The following is a 24308-nucleotide window of genomic DNA, read 5'->3' on the forward strand; positions in this document are numbered from 1 at the left end:
CACTGGCGTCCTGCCCGGAGTTTGCCTCGCCTCATGCCCTTAGCCAACTGGGATAGCCTCCAGCTCCCGTGACCCGCCACGGCAGATAAAGTGGTGATTAGAAGATGGATGGATGGGTAGATGACTCATTGTAAATTGACCTTTTTTGCCAATCGAGAGTCCCTGTTGATTTTCGGTGGCCAGAATTTTAAACTTCTTTTCATGGCTCAAGGAATATTTTATAATTATTAAAACTCCATGATTAGAAAAAATAAAAAAGACAAATAATTGACTTTATATGGGGTTCTAAAGCTGCAGCGGCAACTTCATTTTGAGCTCATGTGTGTCTGTGTGTGTGTCAATAGAGCAACAAACGATATTACTTATGGTAATTTAAACATTTATGAACCCTCCACATACTGATATTAAACCACCTTCTATCTGTATTACCTTTTCCCACACTCTTATCGACTGTTTAAAGCACTTGTGTCTCACGTAAGTCAGAGACTGATGGAACATAGCCCACTTCCAGATGCCATCAGCCAATAGAATGTGCTTACGGTATCATGTGACTGCCTACCAAAAATCCACGATAAGGTGAAGTCGCGAGCCAGGATGTGCAAATGCACGAGGGCGCATTGTATTTATTATCCCCACCTATGTATTTGAATAAGCTCACTTGAAAAGTGTCATGCTGTCACCAACTCCACCCACTACCTGTCAATCAAGCTCCAAACCAATCACGGTGCCCAACCAATCACAGCGCATCTGCCAGAAGGACTAACGTGAACAATATGGCCAAATGCATGTATGTTAGGAGAAGAAATAACAATACATGGACTTCCCAGTTAACATAATTTTAGAGTGTCATAACTATTCCAACAATTTTCATGTTTTTGAGCAGAGTCCAAACAGAGGAACTACACAGAAAACGGCAACGAATTCTGAGTGAAAGTAGCTGGCTAGCACGAACAGTCTGTCCAGCTATGGTTTCCGTTTGGAGTGGTAGTATCCAAAATGCTCCTCAGGCATGTGACAAAACGCTCCTTTATGTAACTACATACAGCTCTGCTCATGTAGTCAGCTAACAGAACTATCATTTCTCTAAAATGTCTTTTCCACTTGATGTTTTGACAGGTGCGTTTTCCTTAAACATTAGCTCCTTTCCCAATCTCACGATTAATTAGATTTCTGTCTCCAGTTAGCCTGCTAACATTCATCTACTACTTTGCAATGCCTGCCCAGCGCAATCCATGATTTCCCAGCACAAAGTTGGTACGACACCACGTTGATTTTTGAATATGTTGGGTGTGCTTGGTTTATAATACCAATACATTGTTTTCATAAGTTTGGTATGAAGTCTGATATTATTGTTTTATTGTGGAATTTCCACGGGTTCCCGCGAGTTATAATATATAAGACTGTACATCATGACTATGTTAGATCAACAGGCTTTTGCAGACAAGCAAGTCATGTTTTGGTTGTTTGTATTGGCAGAATAGCAGCAGAGGAAGATCTAAATACTTGAGAGAATAACATATCTAGATACAGTGCTGGCAGACATTTGGCTGCCCTTGAAACATTTGTAACAGTTCAGACAGCCATCTCTGTGCTTCTGCACTAACGTCACCAAGACAGATACCCATGCATGTAATATACATACAAATCCAATTGACTTCAGTGCTGATTTTTAAAGTCAGGCAGAGAGAGATCTGCCAGAGGACGCAGGGGCAACACAGATGTAACGCATTTATCATGCTCCCACCACACCCACACACACACACACACACACACACACACACACACACGCACTTTCACCTGCCACCCTCTCATCCCTCATCTGCCCAGAGCAGATCCTTGACCAGAGTGCTTGTTTGAAAAACCAGAGGTCAAACTCTAAAGCAATTATGCTGGCAACTCATCAGCAAAGGGCTGACAGCAATACAATTACCTTCAGGCTACAGCAGAAAAGTGAGCAGAGAGGGAGGCATGTGTTTAACTCTGTATAACAGTGCTGGCTGTATAATTGCACCCTGCCGAGTGCACTTTAAATCCTGTATTTAATAGGTACAGAGCATTGCTGAGGGAAACGACGGGGGTCTCCTTCCTCAAACCTTGGCATGATGCGGCTTAACCATGAGCAAGATCGAAAGAGATAAGAAGAGAAGGCACAGAAACCTCCCTGCAGCCCAGGCTGACAGACCAGAAACCTTACATGTCACTCCAGAGGGACCGAGATAATTACTGCACAATCCTGAGCAATGACAGTGTTGGTGCTGAAGATGAAATTAAGCACATTATAGCAATTGAGACCTGAATTGAAAGAGGAAATATTGGCAATGACCCCATTGCATTTCTGGGCTTGCACTAGGAAGTAGTAAGACCAAGCCACTGTGGCTCAGTGTAAAAGAATTGAGTGAGCAACAAAAAGCCACATTCTGTGTCCAAGACAGCGGCGCAGCGCGCTGACGACCAATGCTTGTCGCGGGAGTGGGGGGATTGGGGGGGGATTAGGGGGGATACCCCCACACACTTTATGCAGGTATAAATGTGAGATTCAACAATTGAAAACTTGCATTCACTATTTAAAGATAGTCATACAAAATATTACTCAATGTTTACTTTTAAGTTTTACTTAGATTAGAAGAGATTTTAAGTTTGACTTAGACACCTTTATTTTAATAAATTTGATTCTTGGTATTACTCAATGTTTATTTGTAAGTTTTACTTGGACTAGAAGACATTTTAACTTTGACCACCATCAAAACCATTGGTATGCCATAGTTTAGTTTAGTTTTTTTAATTCGATATGATTTTTCATTTCAATTTAAAAAGGCATGAAAGATAGCAAACGAGGTGAATACACATTTACATACATCGCGTGTTATTCCTGCTGGTCATAGGGATTAAAAGTCTAAGACTACAAAAAAGTATTGATAATATCTTTCACTAACCTTCTGATCGGTCTGTCACCACTTCTACCTCCTCTCAACATTCACCATTTGTTGTTCAATTAGGATTTTAACACAAACTCTACCATATAATACTGGATTCTTAATTTCTTCCGATTGATGGTCCTCGCCGTGTCGTGCATCAATTTGCACTTGTAGCTTGTAAAAATAAAATCATTTAGTTTTTCATTGGACGAAAGGAGGTCATGACTCGAGTGCATATTTAATGATCGGGAGCGTTCGGGTCACTTCGGCTATATGTTAAAAGCTAGTTATTGCCAATCCTCTTAACTATTTGTACATTAAATGATTTAACAGCTGTTACAATACAGTTTGAATTGTGTACCCATGTCCGCAGCTCTTAAGGTGAAGTACATTCACACTGACTCAGACAGACTGCAGATACTGGAAGTTCCAATAAGTGCACAGAGCAACGACACACTCATATTAGTTCTGCGCATTCTTCTTGTTCTTCTGCTTCTATTATGTCCTTTAGTGTAGAATCACAGTTCTGTTATTTTAATCCCCCTCATCTGTCTCACTTTCATTAATATACCTCTCTACTCCCCTGTCTGAGATATTTAAATGGTTTGCTGCTTCAGTGACCCATTTCCCAACAGGGATCATTGAAGTTTCATCTTAATCTATGTGAAAGACTATTCCTTCACTGTGGAGCAAGTGAATAGTTCTTAAGTTGTTGGGTTTTTTTTCCCCATTTCTCCAATTACAGACAAATCCAGCACTTACATACAGGAAATGGGGATTTGTATGAGAGCAAGCTGAACATAAACAGAGGAAGTTGGATCCAAACCCTTAAGCTGGAGTCTAGACTATCTGCTGGAGAAAGCAATGTCTAAGTAATACATTATCAGTAACCAGTGGAATAAAACTAATAAAGCAATGTATTGACATATATCGGTACATGTAACATACAGTATAACACGTGACTTTGATCAGGCAACTTATGTGTATCACACTCCATGCGGAAAACAAAGTGTGGCAATGTTTTGATTTCAAAAACGATGATAGAATAGAAAAATGGCAGTTTGCAAAATTCTCAAAATATCAGTAAAATTGCCAAACCCCGTTGAAGTCCGTTGTCACATGAGAATAAAACCACAAGGTAGAAAATACCAACTAAAATCTCAACAAACACAAAAACAATATGTAAATGAATAATTAAACCTAAACATGTTCTAATAAACATTTATGAAGTTGTGTGTGGAATTAATTCAACTTCACTTGTCCAGTAAACACAACAAAACAATTATTTTGAACACTGATAACTTCAAAAGCCAGATCTCCACTCACGTTTCTTCCATGTTGAAATCAAACCCACTATTGAGCTGACTTCAAATTTAAGTTCCACGCAAGCAAGAGAATATTTCATCTTTATATGAAGTATTTCTCTGTATTTATATTGAAGTGAAAAGTATAAAAGTCATAAAGCACGATAAAGTATTCCACTTAGTAAACACACAATGCATTTTCTGTATTTAACAAGCACATAAATCTCAAAATGAGAATTTTATCAATATATTTCAAATCAAATCTTGGTATGAAAGTTACAGCAGTGCCTCCGCAATGAAACTCCACACTGGAGCCTCCATAAGCTGGATCTCAGTCGGTAACCAGCCTGTCAGTTATGCACTGGGCCATGGAGAAAAGCAGCATCGGTAGCCCGGTCTGAATAGTCCGGTGAGACCCACTGACATTTCATCACTTGCTGTAGTGTCAGAACAGGGTGCTGGGTGGGTTTCCACAGTGCCCACTCAGGCGCTACTGTCACCGTCCTCTCAGGTGTGGCAAGACAAAACTGCGATAGGTAACATGTCTCTGAGCCAAGACAGCAGAGGTGGTGGTAATAGATCTGTGTACTTAGTGTGTCTGAGGTGGATGGGTTGAACAGAACCTGGATGTGCAAGTGAGCTCTGTTTTAACCCGTTTGGCTGACAGCAACATGTGGCAAAGAAATAAAACCTGTCTGCTTAAGTTTGTTCTGTCAGGGTTCAGCTCCTTGAACTGCATGCTCAAGCAGCTGCCAGGTATGGTGGTGTGTGTGTGTGTGTGTGTGTGTGTGTGTGTGTGTGTGTGTGTGTGTGTGTGTGTGTGTGTGTGTGTGTGTGTGTGTGTGTGTGTGTGTGTGTGTGTGTGTGTGTATGCATACACAGTACAAGTACGCCTGTACCAGTCCTGCTTCCACTCAGTGGGATCAAACAGCAGCGGTGGCAGTGCTCCTCCCGTACTTCCTTACTCTCCCTTAATGAGGAGTGATCCATTCGCCTCCCATGGAGGAAAGACATGTTTATGCAATTTCTGCTCACAGGCAGCGAGAGAAGAAAACAGATTACAGAAGCACTCTGGTCAAATGTCAACACAACACTGCAAAAGTAGCACGGAAACACACATCAAAGACTACAGCAACAGTGTGAACAGACGGCTAGTGCTTAGCGAATCAGCTAAAAACAAACAAACCTTTGAGTTTACAAATAGAGGAATTTCCTCTGTTGATCTTTGCTCAGCTCCGGTGGAGGATCTGGGCCCATGGCGTTGTAGAACAGGGAGTCAAAACAAGTCCTGCAAACAGCACCAACGAAACAACTGTCAATTCATCAGGCAGCCCCCATGAAGCCCTGTTTGACCATGAAGCAGGTTGGCTCGATGGCATGAATGAGCAATTAATTACCGGAGCTCCCCAAGCTGCAAAATTTAAGAACGCAATCAGAGCAAGGGGATAACGAATTCATCTTGCTTCATTTTCTCAGACTGAACCCCGACTGCTGATGACGAAGTCATCAGGTTGAACAGGCAGTTGTGCACAGCAGCGCATTGGGGACTGGTGGCTTCAGGCAAAGTGCAGTAATTGGCAAATACAGACAGAAATTTGAAGCCCACTTGCTGTATAACATGGACCAGCTCAGCCAGTGCTTGGCAATAAATACATCTGAAAACCACATGGTGCTGTATATGATGGCAAACCCAGTGTCCAGAGGCAACACATCCACCCCCATCTAGGAACATTTGCAGGCCCGGTCGTAAGAACTAACAAAGATAATAGCATTCATTTTATTTATTTGCCAAGCACTCTTGACTTCAAATAACTTCTATAATTTCCTGTAACTTCTTTCAGTGTGCCCTCGTGCAACCGCGCATCAATGATTGCGAGTCCACCTCATCAGGGATTTTTGGTTGGCAATCATGTGATACCGTACGCGCAATTCTATCGGCTGACAAATCCGGAAGTGCGCTTGTTCTGTCAGTCTCGGACTTTCGTGAGACGCAAAAGTGCTTTAAACAGTCAATAAGAGTGTGGGAAAAGGTAATACAGATAGAAGGTGGTTTAATATCAGTATGGGTAGGGTTCATAAACGTTTAAATTACCGTAAATAATAAGATAAATAGATCACAATCTCGATCGCGGATTCCTCAACCGCGTGTTGTTCCTGGAACGCATTAACCACAAATGGTGCACTGTAGTGTGCAATAAATTAAGTTAATGGAGTCATCTTCTTGTTATCACTTTGATTTAGCTGTTTTAAATGGAAATAACCAAAGAATTCTTGTCAGTTGGCCTAAAAAGGGGGAAGCCCTATCTCTGTTTAGTAAATTCTTAAACTCATAGATTTATGCTGCTCTTCCCCTGCTATGTGTATCGTAAGCGGATTCATGCTCATGTTAGTTAACATAATTTATTTTTAGCCAAATGACCTCTATAACTTTATAGCCAAACATCTGTGTGATTTCACCGAATGTCAATGACTGGCTAGCTATTGTTAGTTGATTAGTGAAACAGAATTATGTTTGAATCACACTTCAGCTATTATAATGACAGTAGTGATCATGATCAACTCCTAAAGTCCTTCAAAAGTACTGTGGAGCTCAAAGATGGAAGAGCAATAAGGAAAAGGGGAAGAGAAACAAGGACAGAGTGAAGGTGCACTAGAGTCAACCCAGCCAAAGGTGGGGTGCATGTGGCAATGTCAGATCACAGGCAAACCAGGCACAGTGACAAATCTATTCCCCCTGCTGCCTCCAGCCAGCTGTCACCATACAATGGGCTCCTCTCTCCAACAACAGCATTCTGTAATCAGGAATTGACAGCTGACTCTGTCTCCCAACTCCGAGCTGAGGGTGCGATGCTGTGAGTCAATTAGCTAAAACAAATTAATTTACTTTGGATGGCACTGAATGTGGCGAAAGTAGGGAGAAGAGAATGGAGTTTGCACAGTGCCAGGAACCTCAGCTCAGGTGCAAAAGGGAGGCAAACAATGCGTTCACAGTAAAAACCGTACCATATCATAAAGGCAGAATATGGTTTAATAATTGTTACTGAAAAGCCAAGATCAAATACATGGGGTTTCACAAGATCCTCCTAAACTCATCATGCATTTGCCACTAAATGTGCTCTATGATCCGGCCCAATTCGGCAGATTCTATGTGAGATATCCCCCTCAAAAAAATGTTTTTCACCTTGGGGGAGTGACATGTATCTGGTGACATGTATCTGGTTCCCTGCATTAACACCGTCTGCCAGGATTTTGATGCTGGCATGAAAACACTGCCCGCGCTGTCGCTATGTATGGAGGAAAATGTGTTCCTAGCCGGCAAAGCTCTTGTTCTGCCAGGTCTTGCTTCAGTCTTTCCACAGGGCACTGTGCACAGAGTGGATCAGTGTGTTGTGTTGCTCCATGTAACTGTTTATATTTTCACAGGGTAAGCTGGCAGCTCCATTGTTTCTGGGCCTGTCAACACAAGCCCCATACTTGGCTGACACAGATTTTGCTCTTTGCATAACACAACTTTTTATAGCTTTCATAAAAAGAAATATCACATCCTTAAGATTTCCAAAGCATGAAATGAAGTGAATCATATATCTTCATTGACACTTTGGGGGAAGTGCTCTCACTCTTATCTATTCAGTCCCTCAAAGCCTCCCTCAATCTGCCTAATGACATCAGAGTATAGACTTTTAAGAGGTCTATTCCCCTCAAGTCCGGTGACATAAAATTCAAACTGCCACGTAAAATTGGTGCTGCCAATCCTGCCCCCATTTTTCAGACAAGTAGCACCTCATTTTACCCCTATTACATTCTGCCGAAGTGATGTAACTCTACCTTCCATCCCCAGAGTCCCTCTGACAGCTAAAGAAGTTGTTCGTTCTGAGCGGTCTGCAGCATGTATCATAAATATGGGTATAGTTGAACCCTGGAAGACCAGATGCCAGAGATTCAGTCCACAAATTAATACTCCACAGTCAGATCTAGATTAAGTCAGAGATCTTATGCACCAGTAGACATTCCAAAGCTAGAGAAGTTCTTTTTCCACATGTAGCTGTTCCATTTGCAAACCATTGTTTTTTGGGGGGAGTCCGAGTACTGGGATTGAAAATGAGTGATCTTCTGCCTGAGCTGTCCTGAAATGGTGAAGACAACGCTTACAGGTTGCAAAAAATTAAAATTCCAAACACTGTACTGAGTCATTCTGAAGCTGAGTCCTGATGAAAAACTCGCTTCCCTTTTTCTCAAACATCTTTCTAACATTTTTCTAAATAAACCATGTAGTACCTCCGTCAGATACATACTAAATATTTCCATACATATTTTGTCAGAAATAGCCTGACAGCTCCAAGATCCGTTTCAGGAGTAACAAAATCAACTTTTTTTTTTTTTTTCATTTTTTCACAAACCCTTCAAGTGAAACTGAACAACCTGAATATTTTCAGGAAAACAATAAGTACTTAAGCCCAGTGACATAAAAGCATCAACAATTATAAATAAAAAACATAACTCCTTTCCAGGATTATTTCAACAATAATTTCAAATGATCAGATGTCACTGTGGAAATGAATAGTTCTAGTACAGCCAACCACTCTTTCCAAATATAACATTTGATGGAAACTCTTGTCTTTTGTTTTGGACAAATATTAAATAATCTGAAAAAAAAGGAAAAAAATAAAGTTAGATCGTTAAACTTTGTCCATTTTTTACCTTTAGGAAAGCACATCTAATACAACAGTTAAGTAATAATTTTCCTGGTATTGTATGGGGAAGTCTGGAGTGGCAGAGAAGTATGTTAGAGCAGTGCAGGACATGTATGAGGACTGTAAGACAGTGGTGAGGTGTGCTGTAGGTGTGACAGAGGAGTTCAAGGTGGAGGTGGGACTACATCAGGGATCAGCTCTGAGCCCCTTCTTGTTCGCTATGGTGATGGACAGGCTGACAGACGAGGTTAGACAGGAATCACCATGGACTATGATGTTTGCAGATGACATTGTGATCTGCGGTGAGAGCAGGGAACAGGTGGAGGAGAAGCTAGAGAGGTGGAGGTTTGTCCTGGAAAGGAGAGGAATGAAGGTTAGCCGCAGTAAGACAGAGTACATGTGTGTGAATGAGAGGGACCCAAGTGGAAGAGTGAGGCTACAGGGAGAAGAGATCAAGAAGGTGGAGGATTTTAAGTACTTAGGGTCAACAGTCCAGAGCAATGGAGAGTGTGGAAAAGAGGTGAAGAAGCGTGTACAGGCAGGATGGTACGGGTGGAGGAAAGTGTCAGGTGTGATGTGTGATAGAAGAGTATCAGCTAAAATGAAAGGAAAGGTGTACAAAACTGTGGTGAGACCAGCGATGTTGTTTGGTCTAGAGACAGTGTCACTGAAGAAAAGACAGGAGAAAGAGCTGGAGGTAGCAGAGAAGAAGATGCTGAGGTTCTCTCTGGGAGTGACCAGGAAGGATAGGATCAGGAATGAGTCCATCAGAGGGACAGCACATGTTAGAGGTTTTGGAGATAAAGTAAGAGAGGCCAGACTGAGATGGTTTGGACATGTCCAGAGGAGAGATAGTGAATATATTGGTAGAAGGATGCTGAGTTTTGAACCGCCAGGCAGGAGACCTAGAGGAAGACCAAAGAGGAGGTTTATGGATGTAATGAGGGAAGACATGAAGATAGTTGGTGTGAGTGAAGAGGATTCAAAGGACAGGGCTAGATGGAGGAAATTGATTCGCTGTGGCGACCCCTGAAGGGAAAAGCCGAAAGGAAAAGAAGAAGAAGAAGAAGAAGTAATAATTTTCCGGTACATGCATGAGCATAACCTGAGCAGTCGCCTTATAATATGACCAAAAAGTGGCTCAAGAGAATGCATATCCCCATCAAGACCCAACAGCTCTCTTATGCTGAAGCCCTCCACAAAATTTAGTTAAAATGTGTTGTGTAAATAACAAAACAAGCAAACAGTGAAATTAAACTCTCCTATTAGGTACGGTTAGAAAAATGTCTGAATCTGTTTTTTTTCTGTCATTCTTCCCAAACCCATTCCTATCCCACATTGTGTGAAAAATCCTTCAGTACCCTCCAACAAACCAACTACAAACAAAAAACAAACAAAAAACATCAAGCAGACGTTGGTGAAAAAGAAAAAGTTGCAAAAGTAAGCAACATGTGTCAGTGCATTTATACAAAAAAACATACCTTCTCTTTGCTCTAGGTCTACCAATAAGGCACAGTGTCTGCCAACCACGAGTCACTGTGACACTTAACAAGCCTTTCCAAATTTAAACAATTGAGTGATTAGTACAAATGTCAGTGTCTTTGTGCAGTTGACATTTGGCCCCTTTTAAACGAATGAGTGGCTGAAAGCAAAAACTCACTCTCCTAAGATGCTTTGAAAGCCTGCACCATGTTTTTTAAGGATTGGTTGCTCCCTCTGTGCATGCGTGCGTGTAGTACAGTGGTAAAGTCAACTGACTTGACTGCTGGAGGTCGTGGTTTCCAATCCCAGTCAGGACAAACACAATCCAGTCAATTTACTCAAATGCAGGAGGGGGCGTGTTTTCGAATGCAGGATGGCATGGTCTGGAATACAGGAGGGTGTGGTTTCGAACCCTGTCATGGCAAACACTATCCAGTGAGGGTCCTTAGGCAGAACCGTAATGCTACACTCCTAACTGCTACACTCCTAACTGCTACACTCCTAAGCTTCTACACTCCTAAGCTTCTACACTCCTAAGCTTCTACACTCCTAACCGCTACACTCCTAACTGCTACACTCCTAACTGCTACACTCCTAACTGCTACACTCAGTTATGATCGAACACAATAATGACAGAGTCATACTGGCTCGGACGTTGCCCGGGCCAACAAGGTCCGTGTCCGTTGCTAGGGAACCAGGGCAATCTGATGAGAAATGGGTTTCTGGAACAAGACACACATGGACAAGGACGGAGAATATGGAGTGGTTTGAATGCTACTGTATAAGTAATCCCAGAGGGGATATATGGGGTGGATGTGGGACCAATGGATGCTTCAAAACCCACAATCAAGGCTAACAAAGAAACAGCTGTTAGCCCAGTGTTCCAACATCCATAACCGAAAACTTGCCATCACAACTAGAGATCGATGAAATACTACAGTACAACAATGCTCCATCAAGGGGGAGCCAGGACGCCAGGTCAGCGAGGGGATTTCACCCCCCCCCCCACAATCTGAGATTGGGTATATACAGTATATAGATAGATAAGAACATTCGACTTACAAAAATTTGCAGATACGGTGGTGCATGATGGTATCTACGAATGTTCATATCTTGATATAAACATTCTACATAAACACACACACACACATATATATATATATTAGTGCTGTCAGGCGATTAAAAAAAATAATGTAGGACATTACAAAATTGTAGTGCATGACTAATCAATAGAATTCACCAAGAAGAGAAGATTTGAAATCCACATTTTTATTGGTTAAATGTACTTTATAAATGAAATTCAAAAGAAAAAAGGCCAAGCACATCAGCAAACCAATTAAGACAGGTGCATTTCTCAAAAATGCAATAAGAATACAGTTAAATAAAATAAAATTCAGAAACAAAATAATAATGTAATATTGATCTGAAAGTTGACTAAAAGTGTGAAAAAGGCTGACCTTCCAAAAACCTAACAGAAAGAACACATACTCCCTTGTCAGTCAGTAATCTTCAGATTACCACCGCTATATCCGCCGCAGCGGGTCACGGGGAGCTGGAGCCTATCCCGGTGGCATAGGGCGTGAGGCGGGGGACACTCTGGGCACGACGCCAGTGCACCGCAGAGCCACACACAAAGACATACAACCATGCACACACACACTCATTCCTACGGGCAATTTGGAACGGCCAATCAACCTGGAGCGCATGCTTTTGGAGGTGGGAGGAAGCCGGAGAACCCGGAGAGAACCCATGCAGACACAGGGTGAGCAAGCGAACTCTGCACAGAGCGGGACTCGAATCCGGGTCCCCCATGTTGTGAGGCGGCAGCGTTATCCACTGCGCCACCGTGCCTTCTTACTCCCTTGTCACCACAACTAAATCCTGTTGATATTATACACCTCAAATTACCACCTCAATATAGGATTTTCATGGTTTTAAAAAAAACTTTCTAATAATCACATTTACCCAGATGTTTTATTGCCTCTTGCCAACCAACCCCAAAAAACAAAAACAACTTAACCTTCCTCTCCTTTTTTAAGAATCTTAAGCAGTTGACATTCCTGTGACATTTATCTCAAGTGAAAACACTGCAGATCACTGTCTGTCCTTTAAGGAAAGTTTCCCTTACCCCTCAGACTCACTTCCCTTTAAATGTTACCTTCTTTTTCTGAGCAAGGTAATACATACAATAGCTTTTTATCATTTATTCCAAGTGTCAATGTGTGGAAAGACTGAATCACCGAAGACTCACTGAGCCTTGTTAACCCTAACTTTAAGCGGCATGACTACCTTGTGTTGGACTGAGAAAAAAACACCATGAACAAACATGAAATCCAGTTGTTTGTGCACAAGATTTACCGCAGTTGTAAGAGAAATGGTGTCTTATAAAAGGTCAAAGACACATTTGCCATGACAAAGTGCTGCAAACATCTTTATGTCCAATTCCTGATTTTAGTTGAATAATGATTCCTTTGGGCTTTTCAGGTCGGTTTTATAAAATCTCCCCACCTACATATTTGAACAAGCTCACCTGAAAACCTCATGGCGTGACGTTTTAACTCCACCCACCACCTGTCAATCAGGTGTCCAACCAATCACTGCGCCTAACTAATCACGGCGCATCTGTCAGAAGGAATCACGTGACCAAAATAGTGTAAGGCATTCGGCAGTGAGGCTCTTTGTTGCTGTTCCGCCTTTCGTCCACACAATAACGCAGATATCCAGGACGAAAACGCTGGCCAAAGTGAGGTTTTTTTGAAAACGCATTGCCGTGAGGACACTGTTACCAGAAAGTTTTCTATCCGGGGGACGTCTTCCTGCGACAAAAAACCACTGTGAGGTTAGTGTGTGTGACTCGTGTCTACATCATCTGAACACACAGAATGGACAGAGTCAAAATCGGCTATTTTCTGACATAACAGCTCCACGTCAAAGACGCATTGATAAATGTGCTTGACAGTTGGATATTTGTTCGTCTGTTTCTTTGCTTATGAGTCATAAAGTTTATACAGTGGACAAAAATGTTGTTTTTAAAAATGTGTACAAGCATTTTGAGTTGAAAATAATTTCCTTACGGGAATTAAGATTTTTTATTTCACACACACACACACACACACACACACACACACACACACACACACACACACACACACACACACACACACACACACACACACACACACACACACACACACACACACACACACACACACACACACACAGTGTGTGCTGCCATCACTAAAATATACATGTTTTGCATACGTCCTTATTTTGCTGACATTTTTATTTACATGCTTTCTGCAAAATGCCACACTTCAAACTCATGCCAAGTAATATTTTAGCATCCAGTAGATGTCGTTCTAGAGCAATAGAAAACTTATGAAGCTTCGAACTGCAGTGAACCGATTGGGATGAAAAGCTTCAATGCTTCATGGGGCTTCATTTGTCCATCACTAACTATACATGGACTTCCCAGTGAAAATAATTTTAGAGTGTCATAACTGTTCTAACAATTTTTCATGTTTTTGAGCGGAAAGTCCAAAAAGCAGGAACGACACAGAAAACAGCAACGATTTCTGAGTGAAACTAGCTGGTTAGCACAAACAGTCTGTCCAGCAATGGCTTCCATTTGGAATGGGACAATCGATGTAGTATCCAAAATGCTCCTTGGGCATCGGACAAAAATGCTCTTTGAGTAACTACAGTTCTGTTCATGTAGTCAGCTAACAGAACTATCACTTCTTTAAAATGCCTTTTCCACTTGCTCTTTCGACAGGTGCCTTTTCCTTGAATGTTACCTCCTTTCCCAATCTCACGATTAGTTAGCTTTCTTTCTCCAGTTAGCCTGCTAACATTTATCTACTACTTCGTAATGCCCGCCCAACGCAATCCATGATTTGCAAACACAAAGTCGTTATGTCACCACTTTGGTTTTTTGACTATGTTGGGTGCGCTTGGTTTATAATACCAATTCATTTGTTTACATATGTTTGGTATGAAATCTGATATTTTTTTATCGTGGAATTTCCACAGGTTCCCGCTAGTATTACATTAAAAAAAATTTTTATTTGTCTTTATTCTACTGAAGTAGAGCTGAGGGAGCAGGCACACACTGTTCTACACCAAATGAGGTCGGATCTAAGAAGAGAATCGATGGCGACATGACGGCAAAGGTGAAAGGTCAACTCAACCCCAGCTCCTTCATGAAATGTTTGCATTGGCGCCATATGCAGTGTGTTAATGTGTGTCTGCTGGTATGCTACTGTTTTGAAATGGTGACATTACAATATGGAGACAAATGGCTTATCTAATCTGCCTGAAGCATTGACAACATAATAGAAGTACTAAATACTAAACATTCATCATACAGTACAGAGGAAGTGTATGCAATTTAATGATGACAACTTTGTGTTAGTGTTGACTATCGAATGAGACAGATGGTGATGTCTTCCTTGGTAGATTGGTCATGAGTGTGTACACAGGATGACCTTTGATATAGACAGGACTGGATTGGTCTTCTTGCAGTCACATGGTAATATTAACGTCAGCCTGGGATGATTCTGGATCACTAAAACTACAGTATAAAATGTTTGTGTGACACGTTGTGGTTATATAGCGCTGTGATGGAATGATGCCATGCATACACACATGAGCATACCTCCAACATGCACAAATTGTGTCAACTTTCTAGCTGCATCATTGCCAGCCTGTCAGTCAGTGCATGCGTAGAGAGAGCCCAACACTTCTGTGTGTGGGCTGCAGTCATCTGTCAATAACTCTCCCTTTCTCTCTGTATTTTCATGTTTGTCTATCTGCCAAGCTGTCAGTCAGAGGTGTTTGCAGAGATGGAGTCTGTCATTCTCAAATGAAGGGCACCCCACAAAGAGGAATGAGAAGCCTATATATCTCAGTGGGTATTTGTGATTGCTAGCGGAGTGATAAGATGCCCTCGGGGCAGCATACTGTGCTCTGGCAGGCAGGGATCTTACACTGTGCTGATGAGTGCTGCCTGGGAGGTTTATCTGGGACAAAAGCAGCCTTGTTAAAGCTCAACACCAGCGCTTAAACTAGCCATGGAGAAACTAGGAGAGAGGAAGTCTGTGGGTGAGTGAGGAGAAACGTCTCCAGTTGAATATAATTACCGAGTTCAAACGAAGCTGAATACGGTAAGTAGTACTTATCTCTGCTGGGACCTTCCTGGCTCGTGCATGCAACTGTCTTGGAACCCTAATGGAAGGAAAGCTGGGTGATCATACACTACTACTCTGCTGCAGGGTGCTTCTGTAATGCGCAAATGTGCTGGATGAAGTCACAGATGTAGTGCTGTAGTATTATTTTTGTTACTTTTTTATCATTAGTGGTAATTTTTTTTAATACCACCAACTTTGCATACTAAGGATGCGAATTATTACGGCAGCAGTAAGGAGTTGCTAAGAGGACCAGATACACTCTGCTGCCTGGTAGCAGGAAGAGTTTATTCAAATGACAGGTTTGGTTTAGTGTCGGTTCACAAGTCCATTAGCTCATTGAGTTTAGCGCCACACAAATACATTTCAGGCGCTGAAGTGTGCCCTGGAAGAAAATGTTCCTTGCACTCCATGAAGAAATAGCCTGAGCTGAAATGAAAATTTCCATATTATCCATGTATTTTCACAACAGTCAAACTTGGAGTATGTGCAAATTTAACACCCTGCACCTTCATCAGTGCACATTCATCAGGTGCACTGATGAATGCCTGATGTTTTACATAAACACTCCTCTGTACTGATGTGAAGTGAAAAAAAAATCAGCTAATTCAAACAGCTACATCATGACAGACTGGAGGCAGCATGTGTCAAACAAATATTTCATACCTGGCAGCCTTAACGCTGGATCACATTTTCCAGTTTGATGATTGTTCTGATGATTTCCAGTTCCTGTTACAGTTTATGTGCAACTAAGTGTGTACATGTGTTTGTGTGTTTGCATGCACACGCTGGTGGCAGCTGGCAGGTTAATGAGCTCAGTAATAGACCTGCAGACTGCAGTTCATCCCTTATTAAACGGAGACTGGCCTGTTTGTTCACACAGCTCAGTGGGCCCTTAAACAGACAATCACAGGTAGCCTAAACACTGACCTGAAGCCAGCTAGAGCTGCTCCTAACAGCATGCTGACAGCTGAGGGTCAGTACTAGGAAGGTACACCTCCATGTTGTGACATCGAAGTACAATGATCCTGTGTGATAATGGTACAGATTTGTCTGAATACTAAAAATAAAAAAGGAAATGGTGAAAATATATTAAGTGAAGCCTATAATCAAATATACAGCACACTATTGGAAGACTGAATACATTACACGATGGCAGAGCAGAGATCAATAAAGTTCAACTTAACACAAGACCTATACAAATCCAGATATAACCATCTATCTGAGCCTAAGTGGCCTCATGTGGCTATGGAACATGACTACATTTTCCTTCACATTGACAACAAATGAAGAACACGATGCCCAGTGATGAAAGCGAGCTTAACAGCATCATCATGTCGATGAGCTGCATTGCAACACTGCTGCTGTCTACTCATTCAAAGTGGACTATCATCAGTTTTTACAGCTGATTACATCACTGAAGTCAAGGAGATTACACTGTTGTTCATGCTCCCACTGCAGCACTACAAATGAAAGGTTTGCAAGCTTCCAGCTGTGCGTCTAATACTGCAGTATGTGTAGGATTCTCATCTTCTCCGTCAGCCAGCCTCTTGCATGTTTCAACAGTTGACAGCTCACAGATGGCAGTTTACATCAGGCACATAATAGGGCAAGTGGAGCAAATGTGTTAAATGACAGGTTCAGACAATGGCAGGGTGTGAAATGCTTGGCAGAGTGTACGAACCCTAAAGTTTTCTCTTTCCAGGTCGAGGTGCATTGAGGATCTTTTTCTTTGTGTTGATATCAAGTAGAGTGGATTGCCATGACAGCAGATCATACAGACAGAGTGGAGGCAGCATAATCAGAGCAAAAAGCTGTGTAACTAAAATGATTGTCTACAGGAAACACAAAGGGCCTCCAGTACCCCAGAGTACATTAGTCAGAAATAGGCCACAAGCACTTTAATCCATAAAAGAAAAAGAGAAATGAAAATCTTCTTGCAGCAAGGCAATAATGCTCCTTTTAATGACAACAAAAAGAATCAGCAAAGCCCGCAGCAGCTTTTCTGAGTGCGCTCCAATCAGTACTGCGTTGATGTAGCTGGGATCACGAGACACGTCTTTAAAAGCATGGTATTTTGGCTTTAATATAATTTAATTGTCGGCACAGACCTGGCACAGCAGCTCCCTATCTTGGCAAAAAACACAGTGGCTTAATGTGATTAATTGATGCTTTTAATATAGAGGAACTGTCAGTAAACAGACAGATTGAGGGAAATTGAGCAAATGGCATCTCCAGATTAGCCTTGTTACTGATCTCGGCTGCATGGCCTCAGAGATGCCATTATGGAGCAGCTTCTGAATAACAGAAATAGCTTCAAAAATTACACACCGTCTTCTTAGAGTAATAACGTAGTACATCTCTGATGTCCATATGAAGGTTGATAAACCTAATTGATATCAAAAATAAAAGATGTTCCTGTTGGATCAAAATCATTTCGTCTCGCTGACCAAACAGACAGTTATTATATCCAATAATAATTTTGATTTCATCACAGTCACAGCTGGGGCCAGGAGGAGGTTAGCTTAGCAAGAAGCTAAGACAGGAACACGCAGGAAACAGCTTCCCTGGCTTTGTCCAATATAAGAATTTAAGTAGTATAGGACACAGACTGTGTCCTACTAATTAAATTCTTATATCTTCTTTACACTTAGGCAGAGATTAGATTTTGACAAGGACATCACAATTATATTAGACCAATTAGATGTATTGTTTTAGCACACATGCTAATTCTCAACACTTGTCTGCTGGAGGCGTTGAAAGAAACATAATAAATAATAATGAGGCTAATAATGAAGACAATTATATTTAAAAAAGGAAGGAAATTAAGGAAATCAAAAATGTACGTCAACATTAAGGAGTAGATATATGGGATAAGGGAACCAATGCTCTCTGTCTCGAGTCTCTATGCTAAGCGAGGCTACCGTATTCTTGTTTGCAGCTTCACTTAGAATAGGTAGATATGATGGTAGTAATGATTTACTTATGTAATTCATGGCACAAAATGTAATGTTTCTTCTCCAATAACTAATACTAGAGGGCATGTTATCCAAACTGAATTACTTGATAATGCCAGCTTCCTTGTCGTTCTTCAGGTCCAAGAAAAAGTATACTATAAAGTGTAACAGAGGAATCAGCTCTGATCTTACAACGTTTATTTTTTTTGCCAGTTGCAATTTATTTGTTAATGCAGCTCTGCTCTGAAATCATAGATAGAAGGTTGGAAGGCAAATGATTCAAAAAGCCATGAAGAACAGACCAACTGCCCACAAAGCAGCTGTGGCTCACTTGACATGTAGTCTGCCTTCTGTCGGCTGAATTTCCTGAACAGACTTCTCAATTCCCCTTTCCCTCAGCAAGATGCATAATGAAAGGCTGCAGCAGCCTGGAGGTAGTGGTGGGGTTCATACATTCCTCTTTCCTTTATTCCCACATGCTGAAAACATGCAAACCTTAATCCTCAATGCTCTCAGCAGCCGCATTCGTTAAAAGCAGTGTTTGGTTTCCAACGAGGCCTGGCGCTACAATGGAAAGTAATGCTACAGTGGTATGAAAAAGTTTGGGTACCCCTGATAATTTTCCAGATTTTCCTTTATAAATCACTGGTGGTTTGGATCAACAATTTAAATAAATATAGCATATAGGAGATGAACACAGTGGTGTTTCAGAAGTGAAATGAAGTTTATAGAATTTACAAAAAGTGTGGAATAATTATTTAAACAAAAGTAGGCAGGTGCATAAATTTGGGCACCCCAACACAAAAAATACATTGGCATTTAGTAGAGCCTGTTTTTGCAGAAATAACAGCCTCTAAATGCTTTCTATAGCTCCCAATGAGGGTCTGGATTTTGGTCGGTTATTTTTGCCTTTAGGAATCCCCGAAGGGAAATTAAGAGCACACTCTAGTTAGTCCAATCAAATCAAATGCATATGTTAGTGTGTACAGGAACAAACAAACACACACAAGGGGCCTGTACGCATGCAGAAGAGGTACAGTGGCGGGCAGCTCCTTTGTGGTGCGCCCCAAATGAGCAACCTGTAAGGGGGGCGGCGCCTTGCTCAAGGGCGCCTCGGCAGTGTTCTGGAGGTGAGCTGACACCTCTCACTGTCAGATCACCTCCGGGTGTTTTTTGGGGGGGGGGCAGCAGCGGGAATTGAACCGCGTCTCTGAACATTGGGCAACCCGCTATACCGCGCGCTCTACCACTGAGCCAACGCCGCCCCTGGGTATGTTAACCCTGACTTTGTGAAACTGGCCCACTATCAGTTGCCTCCGCTTGTCTGACATTTTCCTTGGCTTACCACTCAAAGCCTTAAATAGCAAGTGCCTGTGTTCTTCCATTTTCTCACTATGTTCCTTACAGCTGAAATCTCTGAGATAGGTTTTTCCATCCTTCCCCTAAACCATGATGTTGAACAATCTTGAGGCTCCCCTGCTGCAACTCTCCATAGAAAATGCAAAGAGGACTTACAATTACAACTTACAATCGGCCACCGTAAATACCCTTTCTCGTGATTGGCGTAACCTTTGTACAGTATGTAGGTCAAGGGTCAAAGAGTTTACTAAACAAATGTCTTCCAATAATTAGTGCTAAAAGGTATTTAAATTACTAAAACAACAAGGATGCCCAAATGTATGCACCTGCCTACTTTTGTTAAAATAATTATTGCGCACTTTCTGTAAATCTTATAAACTTCATTTCACTTCTCAAATATTACTCTGTCTGCTATAGGATATATTCAACTGAGATTGTTGATCCAAACAACCAGCAATTTATAAAGGAAAATCTCAAAAATTATCAGGGGTGCCCAAACTTTTTCATACTATTGTATGTCCCTTGCCTTGAAAAATGAGCAATTTTACATTAAGTTCTGTTGATACACAGCAGCATACTTATCATAACTTACTGACCAGTGGAACAAGGGGCCGGGAGACATGATTGTCTGTTGGACATACTGTACATTTGATCTTTCATTGAATTATCAAGTGATCAGTCATTCCTGAGATGTCACAGGAAACAAGTGAGTAGGCGAGTTTGTGTGTCTGTATACAGTAGTACCTCAAGATATGAGCTGTTTGAGATATGAGCCGTAGCGCTGTCCATATTTCTGGTTGACATACAAGCAAAATTCAAGATAAGAGTTGTGCTGCGGAACACCACTGCTAGTTGGTGAATGAGGCAAGTCCTCAGAAGGACCAAGGAAATTAAGTCTTTACTAAGTCTTTACTTGTGAAGTAAAGACTTAGCGTGCCTGTGCTTGTGACGTTTGTGTCTCTTTTCATATTTTAAGTAACTTCCATGTAATTATTTATGCACAGGCAGAGAATGCATGTCTATTGATTGATAAAAATTATGTTTTTGTTTATAATTCATAGGGTTTTGGAATGGATTAAAATGATCTTCACTAAACTTCAGCTATATGAAGAGATAGTTATTATTTCACTCTAACTTACTATATTGACATATATGGCAAAATTGACACAGTCAAATTCAACTTCTAACATAACTATATACATTTTGTGTCACTTATGCCATTTGATTATACCAATAAAAGAACCCATTTAAACCGTGTGGCTTAAATCAAATGTAAACAATCCTATCTCCAGTTTTCCGCAGTCAAACTGCCCCAAATAAAAACCAGATGACAGTTACACATCTATACTGTCATTCACACAGCAATCCACGTGACAAACTTTATTTGTTACAAATGGATTAAAAACATCAAATGATCTGAACACGGGGGTGCGTTCATAGTGCACTAAGGGTTAATGTACAGACTATGCATCTTTCCATTCATGCTGCAGCTAGCAAATTCATAGAGAACCCCCAAACATTTTGATGTGAGACATAAGGCTTTAATGAAGGGCACTGAAAACTGACCTGCTTTCTCTATAAACAAAGAGTACCAAAGGAATGAGCAGCTCTGCTTTATTGCAAACCAAGATACTGCATGTGTTGAGCAGGAGAGCGAACTGACAAAACAGGTTTAAACAATACTCCCACTTAAATCACACATAAAGGCATGTCAAAAGATTTGAATTGAAACATCTGAACTTAATAATACCCCGTCAAATTTTAATAAAAAGTCTAAATGAAGAAGCGGAAACTGCAGTATGTGCCAGCAGTATTTTTTAAGAGTAGCACTATTGAGTAAGTCTCCTCCAGTGCCTGGAGCTCTTGGTATTCTCAGTGCGATGGGGAGCCTCAGCTGTTGGAAGCTCTGCCCCATTCTCAAGAAGGCCTCAATCAGAGGGCAACAATACCAGACGAAAGCCATCCCCACCCTTACAATACTCTGCTTTCAAAAGAGCCGCCATTAATTGGCACACAGCACATTCCACTCCGGCAATTGCACTCTTGTCTCTTGTGTCTTGCACCGCCTGGCTCAAAAAGCCGGGAAGTGGAAGTCCTTCTGGTGCTAAAAGCAGAGCAATATCCTGACAATTTTTGCCCTTGACTGGCAAAAGGCTGCAATATTTATCACAGGAGGGACAGGTAGTTGTTTCATGCCTGCTAGACAGTAACTTTCAAGTCTGAGAAGATACTGCAGGAGATAGTAAAGACAACAGACAAAAGCAAACTGGAGTAATAAACTTCAGCTGTCAAAGCCACCTCTAGAAGGTCAAGTTCTTGGTAATACAGATGGAGCAAATCAAGAAGCAAAACAAGATGTTAATGGAAAAATGTACAAAAATTTACACACAAGAAATAACTTTGCAAGGTTTAAAACTAACTAGTTATGACCCGATCTTGTCAGTTCTTGCACTTTAACATTCAAGCATCTCCACTGCTTGCCTGGAGGGCATCTGCTTCTCCCTCCCACTGAAATTCTCAGGCAAACTACATAAAAAAATACCAGTGAATATGTTCACAGCGGTTGTGTTGTGTTTTGCTTGACACTGCTACAGCTTTAGGTCAGTGGAGGGTCAACACTGCTGAACGATGGTTGGCGTGATTGTAACTGAGCAGAAATTTCTCTTTATTCAGAAGCACTTTTCATAATTGACTCTGAACTTCAGCTAAAAAGGCTAAATGGCATAAGCACATTAATCGTGTCTGAACAGAGAGGTTAATCTGGTATTTTCATTATTTCTGTCTCACTATTCTCACACTGTTTTATTTTACTTAACCTTCAACCGACAGAAGCATCAAGCATCCAACTGCTGAGTCATAATTGGTATTTTCATAAAAGTGATGAAAGACGATGTGTACCGACTTGTCAAATCCACTACAAACAAAGAAATACAGCCACTTTCAAGTGTTTGGCTCAAGTGTCATAAACCACAATTTTGCTTTCTGGTTTGTTCCTACCGTCTTATTCAGTGACTTTCTACCTGTCCAGAGGCAAATGCAAACAGTGAGCAGCTAGCTGTTGGCAGAAAATTTAGCTTTACTGAAGGGTTGACAAGTTGGTGGAGACCACAAAGGAGCTAAAAGATAAGGTAGTATTACACTTTTTCTCATCTGAAACATGACTGAAAACAATGTTGTTGTATTAACAGCTGTCTATTGCACCAGTGTGGACATAATGAAACTATTAATACAAATTTAAAGCCTCAAAATCACTTCAGGACATATTGTCAGATGAATAAAAATAGATCTCAATTAAGTTATGATAAAACAAACGTGCGACATCAAAAGTTACACCTCTTCACAGGTGTCGGTCCCTGTGTTGATGATATTGAGAGTCAAAAAAAATCATTAAAGGAGTGGTTCTCAATGATCAACCACTCTGCCCTCTTAAAAAACAGATTTTCACTTGCAGAGGAACTTTCTGCTTTAATGGGAAAACGTCCTTCTGCTGTCAAAAAATGCATGAAGCACACAGATCATTCTGCAAAACAAAGCTCAAACATTCAACCGTGGGAACAAGAAGAAAAACACTCTTTTGAGTGGCAAGGGAATTTAAACTAAGTGAGTTATTATTACTGCTTGTTTTAGGGCATCTGATCCACTGCGTATAGAAATTGTTTGAATGAACAAAGACAACGTAAAAAAAATTATGGGATAAAATATTGTTTTTGGCATCTGTGCTGACACTCATTTGTAGTCTCTGCTGTAGCTGCAACTTTTTGATTGTAGGTTTTACTCTGAGCTGCTGTAAAACAGCAAACATCTTCTGATGTTTCCTGCCTTTGTTACAGACAGGACAAAGAGGTGATCATGGAAAATGTGTTTTACAGATCACTTGGGAGTTTTTAATCCACCATAAACTGTTCCTTTTCCTCCACCATTCAAACCTCAAAGTCATGCCTCATGTACTCTCTTTCAGTAAATTTCACTCAAGACGTCTCGTTCTTGTCCAGTCATAGCTAATTAAATCTACTCCTAATCTGTGCAGGGTGCAGATCTCATGCCCTACCAGCTTGCCATGTCCTAATAAATAGAGGAGCATCTTGTTGATCTGCCTAATGTCAGTGTCCAGTGGTTCACTGCTAATTCCTATCATTACTGCATATTGATGGCATGCAGCTCAGAAAGAGCTTAATCCAAAACCGGCAGCCGGGGATCAGAGTAGAGGAAATGAGGAGGGATTGATGGTCACTTCCTGAATCGCTCACACTGCTCCCAAGGCAGCTGACAGCGGCTTCCTGTGGCTTTCTGTCAGCAGCTGGGAGAAAGGAACAAACACAGATAGAGAGAGAGAGAGAGAGAGAGAGAGAGAAAGAGAGAAAGAGAGAGAAAGAGAGAGAGAAAGAGAAAGAGAGAGAAAGAGAAAGAAAGAGAG

The 24308-nt window shown here is 41.2% G+C and overlaps 1 protein-coding gene across 14 annotated transcripts in view; it reads right to left on the bottom strand.

The window, feature by feature from the left end:
- fbrsl1 (fibrosin-like 1) overlaps window positions 1–24308 on the bottom strand; it is a 346529-nt gene that overhangs the window by 249713 nt on the left and 72508 nt on the right. Inside the window, exon 1 of one of the 14 annotated variants that reach the window (XM_068311269.1) lies at window positions 5406–5492. The exons of the other annotated variants lie outside the window; for them this stretch is intronic. The gene's annotated coding sequence lies outside the window, so the exon portion shown is untranslated. Of the gene's footprint in view, window positions 1–5405; window positions 5493–24308 lie in introns of those variants that run through there. 14 annotated transcript variants of the gene reach the window in all.

The sequence above is a fragment of the Antennarius striatus genome, chromosome 3 (genome assembly GCF_040054535.1).
Source record: "Antennarius striatus isolate MH-2024 chromosome 3, ASM4005453v1, whole genome shotgun sequence".
NCBI lineage: Eukaryota > Metazoa > Chordata > Actinopteri > Lophiiformes > Antennariidae > Antennarius > Antennarius striatus.